This window comes from Sorex araneus, chromosome 1, assembly GCF_027595985.1.
Source record: "Sorex araneus isolate mSorAra2 chromosome 1, mSorAra2.pri, whole genome shotgun sequence".
Classification (NCBI taxonomy): domain Eukaryota; kingdom Metazoa; phylum Chordata; class Mammalia; order Eulipotyphla; family Soricidae; genus Sorex; species Sorex araneus.
In genome coordinates, this window is record NC_073302.1 from 155,690,725 (window position 1) to 155,708,309 (window position 17,585).

The 17,585-nt window shown below is 43.5% G+C and overlaps 1 protein-coding gene across 3 annotated transcripts in view; it reads right to left on the reverse strand.

Moving 5' to 3' along the window:
* The window catches only part of LHFPL2 (LHFPL tetraspan subfamily member 2), a 161,109-nt gene that overhangs the window by 113,112 nt on the left and 30,412 nt on the right, over positions 1–17,585 (reverse strand). Inside the window, exon 3 of one of the 3 annotated variants that reach the window (XM_055134457.1) lies at positions 7,876–7,950. The exons of the other annotated variants lie outside the window; for them this stretch is intronic. The gene's annotated coding sequence lies outside the window, so the exon portion shown is untranslated. The remainder of the gene's footprint in view (positions 1–7,875; positions 7,951–17,585) is intronic. 3 annotated transcript variants of the gene reach the window in all.

The window sequence follows — 17,585 nt, forward strand, 5'->3', positions numbered from 1 at the left end:
CACTTTCTGAGTTTCAAAACCCAGCTGAAAAGCTTTCAGAGGCCTACGTGACTAAAGGCCAGAGTGGATGACACACTCACCCCTCAGAGAGTCCTCACTGACAAAATCCTATGAAGGAGGTTGTAACTAGGGGAAACGTTCTAGAGGAGAAATACTTTCCACAGAGAAAGATAAATAGCAGAGGAGAAGGGTCTGAATTCAAATGAAGTGTCTAAAAAAAAAAAAGTTAACTGCAACTCCAAAAACATTAGAAAAGTAAAAGGGAATCACATATAAAATCTGCACCCTCGGCCAGTCCATTTGCCACTGCCCTGACCTCCTCACACAGCTGACCCCGCCGGGCCAGAAGGGCACACAAGTCAGAAAGATCAAGTAACAACAGGCAGGGACGTCTCCAAGGGAAATTGTGAAAATGCAATTAAGTGAAACAACTCCAACCATTTGGTCTGCTGATGAAAGGAGGAATGAAGTGTCTGAGAGGATGATAAATATTTGCACCCCTGACTTCAGTGTAGGGTAAGACAACAAGAAAAATGTCTTTTCTTGAAGGGGTGACTTGGTTTGCCCAGAGATTTACTACCCTGAGACTATTCCTCCAGTTCACAGGACCACGACTGAGCAGCAGGCCTCAGGGGCGGAAGTGCAGGGGAGCAGGCAATCAAGGACCATTCACGGTATTCCCAATGCCAAGCCTTCTGAGGTGAGTGAACGAGCGAACACTCACGGGGAAGGGCCCTTGTGATCTGACGACCCAACCGGGAGATGTTTTCCAAGAAACCAACACTGCATCTCTGTGGGGCACTTCTACTACCAGTTCATTCAACCTCACAAACTAGAACCTTTCCACCTTAGGCCAGCACTTCTCTGTGGGCACATGAGGGCTGAGACGCCCTGGATCTGCTTCCTTCCTCTGGCTAACTTGGGGAAAGAAGCAGACATGACTGGGGGTGAGCAAGGGTGTGTCTCCCCAGCCTGCTAGTCTCCTCACAGAGAAATTCATTTCCTTATCAGCTCACACATACACACACACACACACACACACACACACACACACACACACACACACACACACACACAGAGTTTTTAAAAATTTCAAACTCAAATCATATAGTGAGAAAAGCACTGTAGCAATGCTGTCGTCCCGTTGTTCATTGATTTGCTCGAGCGGGCATCAGTAACGTCTCCATGGTGAGACTTGTTGTTACTGTTTTTGGCAATTGAATATGCCATGGGGAGCTTTCCAGGCTCTGCCCTGTGGGCGGGATACTCTCAGTAGCTTGCCAGACTCTCCACGAGGGATGGAGGAATCGAACCCGGGCCGGCCGCATGCAAGGCAAATGCCCTACCTACTGTGCTATCACTTAAGAAAAGAAAATCTGCGACATCAACACAGTTAATTCTCTTCAAAAACAATCCCAACTGTTTTCCTGGAAGAATGAGCAGGTGCCTGGGAGGGGGCTGAGATGCCAAGGCACTTCCCCACTGATGTTCATTCCATTGTCATTCCCTGGCAGAGAGCTCTACTGTGGTGGTTCCCTGGACAAAAGAACCTGAGTTCAAGGAACACATCCAGTAGAACTCCTGAGGAACAGCCCATCTACGCCACATGAAACCCAGCAAGGAGGTCTCTGCGAGCCAGCCCTGTGCCCACCTACCCCTTTACAACACAGCAGCTCCCAGAAGCCTCTTCTGCCCCCAAGACAGGCATCTTACACGCACCTCCTAAGGATGGGTGCAGGGAAGTAAAGTAAGGGGCGTTCTCTTAACCCAACATTTGTAGTGATTGCTGATGGCAAGTCAAACCTCCAAGTAGGTATCTGAAAGTGATGTTCTCTTACCAACAAAATGAGGTTAAACCCCAAAGTCCATTTCTTTCCTTCTTTTTTTGCCACTTTTACTGAAGTGTAGTTTATCTACAATAAAATTCACCAATTTGAAACTTGGCTATTCTGACAAATGGAGTCAGCTGTGGGACTGATCACCACCACCACCACAAAACAGAAGAGGGTTCTCGTGACCCCAAAGAGTTCAATCATGCACCTCAAATCTATAGAACTTTCCAATTTAAAAAAAAAGCACAAACTTTCTTAAGATACCATTCTTTAATTTTTTTTAAAATTGATTGAGCGTCAGTGATTTACAATAATGTTAATGATGATATCTCATCATACAGTCCCACACAACCCACATCACTAGTGTACACACCTCCCTCACCCAAGGACCCCACTGTCCCTCCCTTTCAACCCCTGGCCCCCACCCCAACTCAGTTGTGGATCTGTTCTCCCATCGTATTGTCTGTGGCCTTGCTGTGTATCTTTAAGTCTCATATATGAGAGAGATCATTTTGCATCTATCCCTTTTTCTGACTGAAAACCCTTTTTTATAGTTTAGGTAATATGGCTCCAATAGCACTGAAGTTTATGGTGTTCATCTACAAAGTTACCACTCCCAACCCCTACCAAAGTGCCAATGACCTTCCACCACCGTCCCTCAGCTACCTCTAGTCCCATCAAAGATCATTTATTTTCCATCCAATCTTTTTTTTTTAAAAAACTCCCCAGTGGATCTCCTAAGAATGTTGCCCAAGCCAACAGGAAGTAGCCACATGGACCAAGAATCCACCCTCTCTACCCACAGCCTACTCTTCCCCAGGCTTTGCTTTTTGGGGAAATCCAGGAAAGTGGGGTAGGGTACAACATGCTCCAAGATTCTTGCCGTAGCCTGTTTTCTGCCAGCCTCACACTAATAAGCACTCAGAAGCCCTTCTGAGGGGCTGGCTGGGCACACTTGGACACAGAATATGATGAAATACCCCAGGGGCTACTCAATGAGTAGAACACGGAATCTGAAATTACAAAACACCAACTACTTCAGATGCAATAGTATGTGCCACGTGCCCACCTCTCTAAACCATCAAACAATCTTCAGCAAACATTATTTCAGAACCTAAACCAGAGATATATACATGAGAATTTATAGAGCAATATAGTCTGTGGTGGTGGTAGTTAGAAAGTGCCAGTGAAACAAACTGTAAAAACACCAAAATGAAAACAAATAATAGACTGTGCTATGATCAAAGACAGTTGGACCCATGCCAGAACTCCAGGCAAATCCTAGTCATTGAAATTTAGTTCCTAATTTGTGTCATTAACATACCTCTCTGCGCTGTACTTCTTGAAGGCTGACTTTACTTTTTTTAGTTTTTAAATGCTTTTATCATAACACCGTGATTTACCAAGTTGTTCATCACACAGTTGTTTCAGGCATTCCAACACCAATCCCACTACCAATGTGCCCTTCCCTCCACGAATGTCCCCAGTTTTCCCACCCGCCACCCTCCCTTGCAGGCACAAACAAATTTACTTCCTATTGTTCATTACAAAACAAAAGCAAAGGGAATTATCAAAACTTAGACCAATATAAGACTTGATTTGTGATCACTGTTTCACTTCACAGTGGTGTTACTAAAATCACTGTCTGAGGATCTCCGGAACTGGTTTGTGCTAGCTGAGCTGAAGGCTGACTTTAAAGTCAAGTGTATCCCTGGAGAGAGTAATGGGGCAGGAGGTTCTACATTGCTGCTGCTCAGGAAACATTCCTTTCATCCTTTTTGTTTACTCTTTTCCCTGAATTTATGATCTCACTAAATCCCTTCTACTTAAGCCACAGCACTAATCCCCAGGGATTAAAGCCATGGTGATATTCCTACCAGAATGTACTTAACTTTATGTCTGAGCAGAATGTTGATACAGTTTTGTACTTCCGTGAGTTTTGCTGAATGAACCGGTTCTAAGCCATGGGTCTCAAAACTCACTGTTAAAATGTTTTATCAGAAGGTAAGACAAGAGGTTTCCATTAATTCCTCTTAGGCAAAGGGGATGCACTCCCCACTGCAAACTGTGCATGTGTAAATGGGCTTCTGAAAATAGGAGACAGAGATCATGGCTTCACTAGGCCTTCAATTAGGACTCAAAGATTATTAGGAAGAGGAGCTTGATGAAAAGTAATCAATAATCTATCACTGATTAACTGACAAAAATCAGACATTCTGGGGCTGAAGAGATATTAAAATGGGTAGGGAGTTTGCTTTGCATGCAGCTGATCTGGGTTTGATTCCCAGCATCCCATATGATCCCCTGAGCATCACCAGGAGTAATTCCTGAGTGCAGAGCCAGGAGGAACACCTAAGCATTGCCAGGTGTGCCCCCCTCCAAAAAAAAAAGCAAAAAACTAAAAATAAATAAATATATATTTTTTAAAAAGCAGACATTGTACAGGCCATCCAAGCAATCAGTGCAACTTCTACAGTTGCCCAACAGCAGGAGTCAAACAAGCACTAAAGCATCACCTAATTGCCAGGCACTGATACTTTCTGGCAGGCAGGGACATCAGCCATTCTAGGACCCTCTCTCATGAGCCACTTCCCTGTGTCACTCATTCTTTGAACCAGCCTCCAACTGGATCTCAAGGATCCTTGATGCCATTATTACCACCACCATCTCCACTTGCCACCTAAAGTGGAAAGTTCAGACAGGCCACCTTTCCTGCCTCTGAAACAAGCAAGCTTGCAGAAAAAGCAATGCCTTTATGGTTCTACTAAGCATCAATTTGAACTAAATCATTCTTACTTGTTGACAGTCTTCCATCTGCCACTAACTCAGGATATCAGCATATAGCAACCTGTAGATTCGTTATATTTAGGTTAAGCAACTCTTCTTCTTAGAACCTCCCCAAAACCTAATATAATCCAGAGATGAACCATTTATGCATTATTACAGATAGTCTACTAATAAATTATCTTACACTTACAAATTGGTTTGAAGTTCTCCCAAAGTGTCTACATTTTAAATTTAATTTCCAAAGATCCTCATATAAAATGAAATTTCTTTAGCCAAACTCAATAAACAAAACATTTCAAAAAAACTAACATCACCTTCAGGAGTTCTGATGAAACCGCAGTCAAATATAGGGGTCACCAGCAAACACTCTATCCTAAAAAGCACAACTCTATTTGACTTAACTGCTATTTACCAAGAGGCCACCATGCCATAGCCTGTTCTTGAGTCAGGCTTCTTGAGAGGGATAAAACTTGACTAAATCCTAAAATAAACATTCTTTAGTATAGTAATAAGCATTAATAATATACTGGCCCACTGAAATGCCAAGCCCGGGGTTCGCCAATTGGAATAGTTTGACCCCCACCTTTCTTCCCATTATGCTTAAGCGATCATCTCCTTTCAGATGAGCATCTCTTGATGCAGCATTAATGTCTTTGGTGCTGTGAATTATAGCTCTGTGTTATTTAATGTACAGCACAGAAAATTATTAAATGGCAATGAAGTCGTAATCACTAATGATTCCCTGGTGGCTCAAAAAGTCAGTAATTAAGTAGCTCTTACCGCACTAAGATGATGAACTATTAAGTAGCATGACAGAAACAGTTTATTAAATGGTACCTGAGTATCCTGAAAGAGTCGTTTCCATTCTTTCACCATGTACAAACTCAGACACCAGGGACATTTTACTACTTGCTAAAAACAATGCAAATTACCACATAGAGGCTATGCCACTCAATGACTCTGGCATTTAGCTAGATGACACAGCCAAACAAACTTTATTCTGTTCTTCTGGAAGCCCCTTACCTTCACATACACTTGCAACCCAAATACCAGAGGCCACGAGACAACAGTCTACAACTCTACAGTCTTATATCTCTTCTACCAATCCACACCAGAGTTGTACTGTAGCTTCTCCACAGGTTTATAGTCACCTTTGTGATATGAACAAAGGTAAAGTAAAAGTAAAGTGTGATCTGGGTGGGGAGATAGTTCAAAAGGTTGAACCTGTATCTCTGTCTTTCTCACCCCTCACATCTCTCTAACATAGATTGTAAATATAGGAGACCCAGGTTTGATTCCTGGTACCATATGGTCACCCAGAACCACTGAAAGTTAGCCCCTGAGCATCACTGGGTGTGTACCCCAAAAAACCGTAATCTCATTACAAACAAAACTGACCACATTTAACACCCACCTCCAAAATATCTTTGTGTGCATCCTACTTATTCCTTGCCTCATGAACTCCACCTTTCTTTTCTCATTTATTCCAGATGAGTCTCTCCACTAGTTTTTCCTATTATTGATTCATTTTAAAATCAAAATTCAATTGTGAAAATTCTACTTCCTCTAGAACTGATGAGAATTAAAAGGCATTAGAAATAATAACTTTCTCAACCATCGGAAAAGTCAGCCCATCAAATTTCTAATCACTTGAACAATACTAAGTTAGTGATGGTTGTCTAAGTTAAAGGGTTTGCTTTTTATTATTATTATAGACAGCCTCAACAAACTCTTCCATGTTCTTCCTGAACCTGTATCTCTGTCCTTCTCTCCCCTCACATCTCTCTAAATTTCTTCTATAAAAACAATTTTGCTTCACTAAAAACAAAATAAAACAAAGTCTACCTTTCAGAGATCTATGCACTGCCCAGACAAAGGGAGCATATAAAGCATGTTAAAGAGTCTCTCTGCATGGTAAGACACACACTAAGAATGCTTTTTAAGAAGATACATGATATCCTTATCATTAGATTAACTCAAAAAACTATAAAAGAAAGATAAGCAATTAACCAATGAACTGGTCAAAAGTTTCAGGTGACAGCAGGGAATGGACAAATGAGATCAAGGAGATAAAGTTCAAAGAGGTAGAGCAACAGGTCATTAATCACCAAGAACCAGGAAAACGCTCATATTCTGAAATGAATGGAGAAAACGTTTCGGCAGAAACCAGAGCTAGCCCTGAGATCACTGCCTCCATAGTGAGACAGCCAGAAAGCTCACCTGGGAACTGCAGTTATAAATAAAAACACGAGAGTCATTTTAAAAAATCTCTATCAAGTTTCCAGAAAAAGAAAGTGTGTGATACTTTTACTGTCAAAAAATTCTTCTATTAATTGCATGACCCCACCCCCCTCCCAACCTGGAACAATCAGAGTGAATACATTTTTTATGAAAGGAAAAGGAAAAAAACATTCTTTTTGGGTTTTTAGTCACTGAATCTACAAAATTAAATTGCTCCTCAACTAGTTATCCAAAATCTATCTGCCAAGAAAAAATAAGTAGCTTAGAAACTTGGGACACTCATGATTTTAAAATAAGTTAGACAACAATATTAAAGAGAATCAGCAGGACATTTTCCTTTGTTATGGAATAACTTTTTAAAATAACTATTTTGTATGCAGTTTGTGAATCTGCATAAAAATCTAAAATGATTATACTTTGGCTCAGTAGGGTTTTTTTTGTTTTTGTTTTTTCCTTTGACTTTTTAGAGGCAAGTTTTTTGCAAGGCAAGAGTCCTCCCGGCTAAGGTCTAGCCCCAAGGCTCAGCAGTCTTAATCTATTTATCTTTTTTTTTTGCTTTTTGGGTCATACCTGGCAATGCACAGGGGTTACTCCTGGCTTTGCACTCAGTAATTACTCCTGACAGTTCTCAGGGGACCATATAGGATGGGAGGAATCGAAGCCAGGTCGGCCACATGGAAGGCAAATGCCCTACCCACTGTACTATCGTTCCAGCCTCTCTATTTATCTTTTGAGATAATTACACAAGATTAGTACAAGGATGTTTAAAGGATCATTATTCATACTTGGAAAATACTTCATCGGTAAGGGACAGGTTAAATAAATTACAGTATGTGACATATCAGAGTAGTGTTCTAGTTTTAGAACGGTGTCCAAACTTACTAAGAAATATCCTACTGAGCCTTAGAGAGTGTGTCTCCAGTATCTACTATCGTGGTGTGAACGTGTATATGACAATCATCAAAACTGCACACAATAGATACCAGAGAGAGATAGTAAGGGCGAAGGCACTTACTTGCTTTGCCTATGGTTGACTGGGTTCAATCACCAGCACCACCAATAGGTCCCCAAGGACCACCAGGAATGATTTCTGAAAACAGAGCCAGGAATAAGCCCTTAACACCATCAGGTGTAGCCCCAAGATCCCCCAAAACACATATAGAAGGAGGGGGGGCTGGGAGTGGGGGGATAAATGATTAAAACATATTTAAGCCTCTTTTTCTAAGAGAATACCACTCCGTTTATTTGGAGGACCAAAAGCTGCTACCTTCCAGGAGCCCTTTCATGGAAGCCATATTCAAGACTTAGCCAGTGAAGCACCTGGAAAGCAGCTGCAGCATGGTGGGAGGGGGCATGGGGGCAGCACAGGGTGTTTCCCCTCTGGAGCTGTGCAGACAAGGCTTGGCAGTGCCACCGCCAGCCCCTCCCCAGCCCACCAGCCTCTCTGCTAGCACATGCCAAACCCTCCTGCTTTGGGACTACAGAAGGACCAGCAGGCCATTGCTTGGAAAGGCCAGTGAGGTCTTTGACACCCACCAAGTGGCCCTGTGTGAGCAGAAAACAATGCTCCAATGAAATGGCTCTCCTAAAAGCAGGGGACCACTGTACGGGCTGAGCCTGGCCAGATCAGTCAGTGAACCCGGCAAACGTGGGACACTACCACTCCAGAGGTAAAGCCTCAAGTCGGGTAGAGACCCACTGTGGACCCATGTGGTGTGCACCAAAGGTGATGGCCGTAGGAGGCCCCTTAATATCCTACATCTATTCCAAACTTTCAAGTGCCAGCAGGTCAAACATTCAGCAATATATCATTAGCAAGCACAGACAGTATGAGTGAAAATATACACCCCCGATGGCAGGCCTCTGGGGCAGACTGTGCTGTTCCAAGAGGCCAGCCATTATTTTGATTTGATTTTTGTTTTTTGGGGGTTTGAGCCACACATGATGATGTTCAGGGGTAATATTGGCTCTACAGAGAGTAGAATTATTCTACCAAGGAGTAATTCCTCTACACTCAGGAATTACTCCTGGCTGTGATCAGGAGACAATACGAGATGCCGGAGATCGAACCTGGGTCTGCTTCATGCAAGGCAAATCCCCTACCTACTATACTATTGCTGCAGCCTTGAGGTTAGTCTTTCTAACATTTATAGCAGCAAAAAGTTTTTCCAGTCCTTGCTCAGCCCTTTCCCCGCCCCTCACCTGCCGTCCACCTCAGTGCATTCCTGAATACAAGACTCTTAATGGGTTCAGCCACATACAGGGATTGTCCTGATATTCTGACACCTTCATGTGTCAAGGAGAAGATGCAATTAGATTAGACAAACCTTGGGCTTACCAAGGAGCATCGCATGGGCATAAATAAAATGCATGAGTATTTCTCACCCAAGGAGCAGAGTGAATGTAGAGTGCTGAGTCAGTTAAGATTTCATAGTTGTTACTGAAAAGAAAAAAAGAAAGAGAAACAACCAAACACAAGTATTTATTAATCACTATGAAGAAACAAACACATGGGAGGTATCAATTATTTTGAGGCACTAGGTATTTGTCTGAACTCAGCAGAGGGTGGTGTGAGTCCTAGTTTTGGTGTGTGTGTGTGTGTGTGTGTGTGTGTGTGTGTTGCCAGAGATCAAATCCAGGTCAAAAATATGTGTCCTACTATGTGATACATCCCAGGTCCCCAAGACACTAGGTTTTAAAAACAAACCAAACACAATACTGGTATTCATCCAGCCAGGGATAGCAAGCAGACCCACACACAACCCTAGCCAGTAAGGCCAGAGCAAAGCAGCGATGGCCCAGGGAAGCCTGAATGCATGAACCAGAGCAGGGCCCTGTGCACTGGCTCTCAAATCAGTGCTCAGCCCTGGATGCTGTCTGCACCCTGCCTGGGTGGAGAATCACTGTCTGACGCCAGTCCATAAGACTTCTGCTCCCTTCTCAAAAATGGACACAGCAGAGCCTGAGGAGGGGGCACTGTTCTGAGCCCTGAGCTCTGACCCTGAGACCCAGGAAGCTACGGAGAGACCTGGGACAACAAGGATCACAGTGACATGTGACGGTCACAGCCGGAGCAGTGAGCTGAAGCTGATGGAGGAGGCGGGACCCCATCCCACCAGCCCTGCACCTCTTGATAAGGACTTTTCATCCCATCCTTGGCACAGCTGGGAAGTTTGAAGCTGGGAAAATGAACATAGATTATTTTGGCAAGCAAACTTAGATTTTTAACAATCCCAACAGTTGCTGTGTGTCTAATGGCTCATATGGGAGCTCAGATTTGTAAAAGCTGCACTAAATATGTCTTGTGAGAACTCAGAATACCACTGAGGGGAAGACAGTTCAAAAAGAAATTACCCCCCCCCCCCCATACATCTGGTAGTGCTCAAGGCTGCCTCCTAGCTTTGTTCTCAAGGATAACTCCTGGCAGTGACTGGGAGCTGTATAGAAAGTGCCAGGGACTGAACCCAAGGTTGGCTGCATGCAAGGCAAGTGCCCTACTTGCTGTACTCTCTCTTTAGCCCCGCAGGAATCGTTTTCTAATTCCATTTGCTCCACACGTGGTATAGACAAGTTCTTAGAATATACACAGGTACACAGTAGGTGCTTCAGGCTTAGAAAATCTAAAGTCGAAGCTCAGAGATGGTATAGTTATGGCACTTGGGGCCGGAGCAACACTACAGCAGGTAAGGTGTTTGCATTGCACACAGTCAATCTGGGCTTCAATCCTCGGCATCCCATATGGTTCCCTGAGCAAAGCCAGGAGTAATTCATGAGTGCAGAGCCAGGAGTAACCACTGAGCATCACCTGGTATGACACAAAACAGCCAAAAAAAAAAAAAAAAGGAAAGAAAAAGAAAAGGAAAAGAAAAGAAAAGAAAAGAAAAGAAAAGAAAAGAAAAGAAATTATGGCACTTGCCTTGAATGCAGATAACCCTGGTTCAATTCCCTTACCCCATGGTCCCACAATATCACCAAGCATGAGCCCAGCATAGAAGCGGTCCCCATCCTTGAGCATGACCCAAGCCTTGAGCATTAATAGGAATGTCCCAAACGCTCTTTACCTGTCCCACCATGTCTCACAATGTATATTAAATTTGTCCTTTCTTGGAGTGTATTTTTCTCTGAAATAACAAAACAACAATTCTAATTTTTGGTGGTTTTCCTCCAAAAGGAAACAAGAGAAAAGTCAGAGAAAGAAATGCATCCTTTTACAGAAAAAGGGCTATGCTTCCACTAGACTTTTTCTCACAAATTAATGCGATGTCAGGTAGCTGCTCATGGACAATGGCGCATTTCCCATTATCTACTTATACTCAAACTCTGATACTATAAAAACATTTCCTTTCAGTTTAAAGAAAAACTGTTGGGACTGGAGCAATAGCACAGTGGGTAGAGCATTTGCCTCACACGCAGCTGACCAGAGTTCGATTCCCAGCATCTTATATGGTCCCCTGAGCACCACCAAGAGTGGTTCCTGAGTGCAGAGCCAGGAGTAAACCCTGGGCATCACTGGATGTGGCCCAAAAAGCAAAAAAAGAGAAAAACTGTTAAAGTAATTGTACAATGATGTGGAAATACAGAAGTCACCCCAGTCTTTTGCACAGATCTTTCCTCAGAAAATAAAACCAGGAAAACAGTCACCAAAGTAAATGGTTAATATAGAGTATGTATTTGCATCGTTTAGAACTGAAATACCATGTTTAAATATTTCTTCTCACACTCTGAAAATCTGACTACTATTTATCCAGAGCCTTCCATTAAGCAGTTAAAGTCCTTTACAAATATCATTCTCATAATAACCCCATAAAGGGAGAAGAGTTTGCCATAAAAGTTCATTGGGCGTGAAAACTTGGCTCAGTCATTCAACAGCTTGATCCAAAAGCAATTATTAAAATTAATTTTTAACAGCAACAAAAATAATTTGGCTGAAAGAATAAACTAATAAGCATCAACTATCTACTCAGGGCACATTTCCTCTACACAAAGGCTGGCGTTCCTTGTCCAACACCCAGACTTGCTTCCATGAAGTCCGCTCCTGAAAACAGTGGTGGCAGAGAGGCCAAATGCCAGGGGCTGTCTCAAAAGCACTAGACTCCCCGTTTACAAGAGCTCCCAGCCCTCTGTTCACAGTGCCCTTAAGGCTTGAACCAAGAGTGCTAGGGAGACAGTGATTTCCTAATGAATCAAGGCTGAGCAAAGAGCCGGCTTCAGAAAGTACGGGGCACAGACCACTAATTACTCCCCTCCAGATCCCAGGGCACTTCATGCCCTGCACACCTACCAACCCTCAGGTCCTCCTGGAAAATAAATCCCAGAGGGGCTGGAGCAATAGCACAGCAAGTAGGGCATTTGCCTTGCAGGCGGCCGACCCAGGTTTGAATCCCAGCATCCCATATGGTCCCCCAAGCACTGCCAGGGGTAATTCCTGAGTGCATGCGCCAGGAGTGACCCCTGTGCATCACTGGGTGTGACCCAAAACGCAAAAAAAAAAAAAAAAGATAAATCCCAGAAAGGGTGAGGGGTGGGGGGCCCTCCATGGAGCAAGTAATTGTGCAGAGAGGCTGAGGCAATTGCTGGTATAACCCTGGCTGGGCTCCAAGGAGTAGAGCCAGAAGCAGGAGGCCCAGCCCACCAGTTCCCTTCTGGGTGATTGGTCTCTTGCCACGGGCAAGTTTCCTGGGTAAGAAATTAATTCTCTATCAAGGCAGAGGGTTCTTATAAAATATTGAGAGGCCTGGGGCTGGAAAGCAAGTATAGGGGTTAAGGTGATTGTCTCATACTAAGAAAAGGTAGGTTATGAGGGGTTGGCACACCCAGTGGTGTAAGGAGCCATTCTGAATAATATACAAGATCATGAAATGTTGGGGATTGAACCCAGAGTTCACTTTTGTAAAGCAGATACTTTACCCCTTTGAACCATCTTCCTGGCCCTCAAGCCAGGGTGTTGATTTAAATACACTATGAATCAAGCAAGCTAAGGTCCAGGATTTAGTTCTATGATGTACTGGTTGCATAATCTTTGGTAACCTGTGGCATCTGGGACTCTTTCAAGTACACAGCAGGGATGGTAAAATCACCATTGAGTTCCTGGAGACAGCTCAGCAGGCTAGAAGGCAGAGCCACAGATTCAATCTCCAACGTCAGATGATTCCTCAAGCATCACCAAGAGTATGAGCACTGCCAGGTGTGACTCCCAAACATGCACATGCACACACACACAAGACCTACAGCACTTTCTTTGGTCAACAAAAATAGTCTCCTGGGATAGACGAAGATCTCAGAAACAACTCTTGCTGGTGTTGGTTTGGGCATCAATACCTTGTTAGAAATAGTAGTAGATGCGGTTTAGCTTTAAGTTTTAAAAGCCTATGGATAAGAGTCTCTTGCCCCTGCACCTGGCTGTCTTCACTGGGGCCCCTTGGAGCAGGGCAGGTTGAGTTTCCCTCCCAGCCCCGAACAGAGCCCCAGCAGCTGAAGACCTTTGGAACCCAGCCACAGCCACGCTCAAGGCCCCTATCCACACATTTAGATGAGCCTCACACATGAAGGAACCAACAGAGGAACCCAGGTGTGTGGGACCCGGGGCTGAGATCTCCAAGCCTGCTCGGATCGGGACTGGGCCTCCTCCACCCAGATCCCCCATTTTCCAGTAGCTTGGCAGCCACACCCACAAACTGCCTCTGGCGCCATGTAATCCCATAAACAGCCCAGATCCAGAGACTATAAAACAACACTCCCGGAAGCATGTGGCCACATTTGTGGCTGTGTGACCTCTAATAGCCTCGTTCTCCCTCTCAGAGAACCTGGCAAGGTACTGAGAGCATCCTGCTCACGTGGCAGAGCCTGGCAACCTCTCCATGACATTTTCAACATACCAAATACAATAACAATGATGGGTCTCATTCTCCTTACCCTGAAAGAGACTCCAAAGCAGCACCACTGGGAAGAACGAGTAAAGAGAGGCTGCTAAAATCTCAGGGCTAGGACAAATGGAGACATTAATGGCACCCACTCAAGAAAATAAATGATCAATGAGATGACAGTAATATGAAGTGATAAATAAGACATGTCTGGCTATGACTCTCTGATCTGGTCACTCTCAGATTCCAGGGGCAGATTTGGCTTCTTCACCAGGGCCTCTTGCAAAACAAAACATCAAGGCTGTTTCCAGCTGGCCCCTAGGAACGGGGGTTTACTGGGCAAATGCTGAAAGAACAACTCTACTCATCTTCCCTCTTATTCCATCTGGATGTCAGAAATATGATGGGATGGGATGGAGAAAATGGTAAGAAATGCTGACCATCTGAGCTTCTAGATCAAACCTAATCATTCTAAGATGCAAGCACCTACTTTCTAGTTTTACTTTAGAATGAGAAGAGCAGTCCTGAACCAGATCATAACAAGTGCTTCTCTTCTCACAGTATCTGGAACAAAAACATGTTATTTCTCTTGTAAGAGCCCATTTCACTATCCCATTAAATCTGTAAGAAGTATTCTGAAGTCATCTTGTTATACCTGAAGTGACTGGCTGAAGGAGCTGTGATGAAATGCAGTTCTCAAGCATATCAAATCTTGAAGGACAGAGACAGAACATCCACTGTCTGCAGCAATATCAGTCCTCTCTTCCAGGGTTCAGGGCATCTGAGCAAGGCTGTCTCCAACACAACAGCTACTCAGGCAAACAAAAAGTACTCTTTGTCACGTGTGCAAGAGAATGTAAAGTTACTCGATGATCAAGCTGTAAAAGCCAATATTATTTACAAAGAGCAAGGTTTTGTGCCCGTATTACTACGGGTGCCATCTGCAGAGCATGGGGTAGCATCCATTAGTGGTAAACCTAAAGGACAATGCACACATCTTGCTTTCCCTGTGAACCATTTGTTGCACTTCTCTCTGTGGTTAACCTCCTTTAAGAGCTCTTTCCTTAGTCTTTTAGTGATTGTTAATTGCACTAAGCTGTTGTTACAAGGCTGAAAAAGACACAGACTGACCATGTCTTACAAATACCATGACAAAAATCCATATTGGGCCTGCAAATATAAAGACAGAAACACCAAAAGTCAGGAATGTAATTCAGTTAAGAGTGCACCCTTTGCATGTATGGGATCCTACATTTAAAGCATCAATAGTCAAAAAGATTTAGATGGAGAACATGGGAATCTTTAGAATGTTATGCTATCAAAAAGAACTACCGAATACCTCAAATATGAAAAGCATTATTCCAACCTATTTCATCATTATTAAAATCTATGACATAGTATTAACCCCAATTTACTGATGAGGACACTGAAGCAAAGAGATTCAAAGTCAATTCACAATAATCACCCAGCTGGGCAAGGGTAAAGCTAGTTTTAAATTCTGACAATCTGGCTCAAGAACCTGGGTTATTTCATTTTTTTAAATTGGGGTGCTCTCAAGTGGCATTCAGGAGCCCCAAAGGCCCCACTAGCAATTTCTGATCAACCAGGCTATTGGTTCAATATGGGGGCCCAAGGATGCAATGCTGCTTGGGCCTTGTGGTGTCAGGGATACCAGGACACCCCCAGCCTTGCTCAGAGTTCTCCAGGAACAGCCAGTAATGCACAGGGCAATACTCAGTGCCAGGATTTAAACCCAGGTCACACACCAGAGCCACAACTACTATCTCTCAGTCCCACAAGACTGGGTCTTAAAAGCCTCAATTCAATTCACTTATTTTTACTTCATCTGATCATATTTTATAAAATTCAGACTCTTTCATCGCCATAAGCCCAGAGAAGTCATGCATTCCTGCTACAATGGGGGGGTGCACTAACAGTCCCAAGTGATTCTGGGGCAGACATTTAGGATTCTTCTTCCTATTCCCTATGGCCCCTGGCTGGACCAACCCCTCTCCTAGATGCAGTGGAGACCCAGTAGAGGAAAGAGAAGTTAGAAGGGCATCAAGTAAAGTCTTAGGAGAGATGCCTGTTTTAAAGCAAAAGCTGATGGAGAAACGAAAGACAAAGCACAGACTGCTTCCCTTTTCCTGCATCAACCCTTGCTTTGTTTAACTGGTAATTAGACTAAAAACAATCCAAATATTTGAAAGGGCAGGATTCAGCAGCTAATAGAAAACTGTTTTCTAAAAACAAATCCATATATGGTGGGCATTTTTGGCTGTTCGTTGATAAACTCTAAGCTCATGATTTCAAATTAACTTTGGACCTGCCAGACAATCTTCAACCTACTAATCTGTGCTCTTGATGGGAAAAGAGTGTGAAGCCCTCCCCTTTGTTCTGCCTAATCTAAAAGCACTCAGATTGTCAATCAGCCAAAAATCCTTGGAGCTCACTTGCTTGTGGAATCTTTTCTTTTGGTTGCAACTGAGTGGATATATTGGTTGTTAGAGGCAGGATAAGAGGTGAAGAAATAGGTGAGGGGAATTGAAAGGCACAAACACCCAGTTATAGAAGAAACCATGGAGTGTAATATACTGAAAACTACAGTTAATACACTGTACTGCATATTTGAAAGTTGCTAGGTGGATCTTAAAAATCATCACTAGAGAAAGTCATACCTATGCATAGTGGTAAATATTAAGTGGGCTTCTCATGGAGATAATTTTGTAATATATACAACATGAAATCACGATGCTGTACTCCTGAAACAAATGTAGTGCCAATGAGAGGCCAATGGGGAAACAGGAGTACTCACATTATCCCAAATGACAAATTATTTTTATCACTGTATCACTGTCATCCCATTGTTCATCGATTTACTCGAGTGGGTGCCAGTGACGTCTCCATTTGGCCCAGTCCTGAGATTTTAGCAGCCTCTCCTTACTCATCTTTCTCAACGATTACTCTGGGAAAGTTCATCTTTCCTGGAAACAGTCAGGAGTAAGCCCTGAGCACCATGTGGTATGGTCAGTGCCCAATTGAGTCTTTGCACTTGCCCCAGACAACTAAATCATAACAGATATGCACATCCTACTTTCAGAATGCAGGGGGAAGAGAAGGGAAGGAAGCAGAAAGGAGGCAGGATGTGGGGTGGGGGGTTATGGTCATTAGGAAGCCCAGTTTTTTTTAAACACTGCAGCCAAGAGTTCTTGACATGAGTCTGACTTCTCACTGGAATTAGCATTAACAGGGACATCCTGGATGTCCAAACCCTTAACAATTGGGAACTTGCTAGCATTTGGCCACAGAGGGAGGCACTCAGCCAGCCCACATTCTCTAATTAAGGAGAAAACACTCCTGCAAGCATGTTGTTAATTCTGACTTTCCTGAGGCGAACCCTGACAGCAGGGAGACTTCATTACCGAGGCCCTCAAAATCCAAGGTGGCACAAATGGCTTCTAATGATGGTCATTATTTTCTCAAAAGTGCAAGAGACTACACATTTACAAGGATGCTATTAGTTCTCTTAGAGGAAAGAGTTCAAATAATTGTATGCTTTCCTACCCTAACCAGCTCAGGCCTCGATTTATTCTGTCTACTAATAGGCAAAGATACATGCATTTCTTTCTGCACACGAGGCATTATTTTTACTACCTTTAGAGAGCCCACAACTTCAGGGCAGAATTTAGGACACACTAGAAATCTTTGAAAACTAAGGAGAAGGCTCTTTCAAACCTTGTCCTTCTGGAAAGATCCAAAGGGCTGCTTAGGACTTAAGAGCTATCACCTGAGATGAAGGTAACCGATGATAGCCAAGGACTCCCACCCTAATCTCGAGATTAAATAGTTCCCACCCCAACTTCGA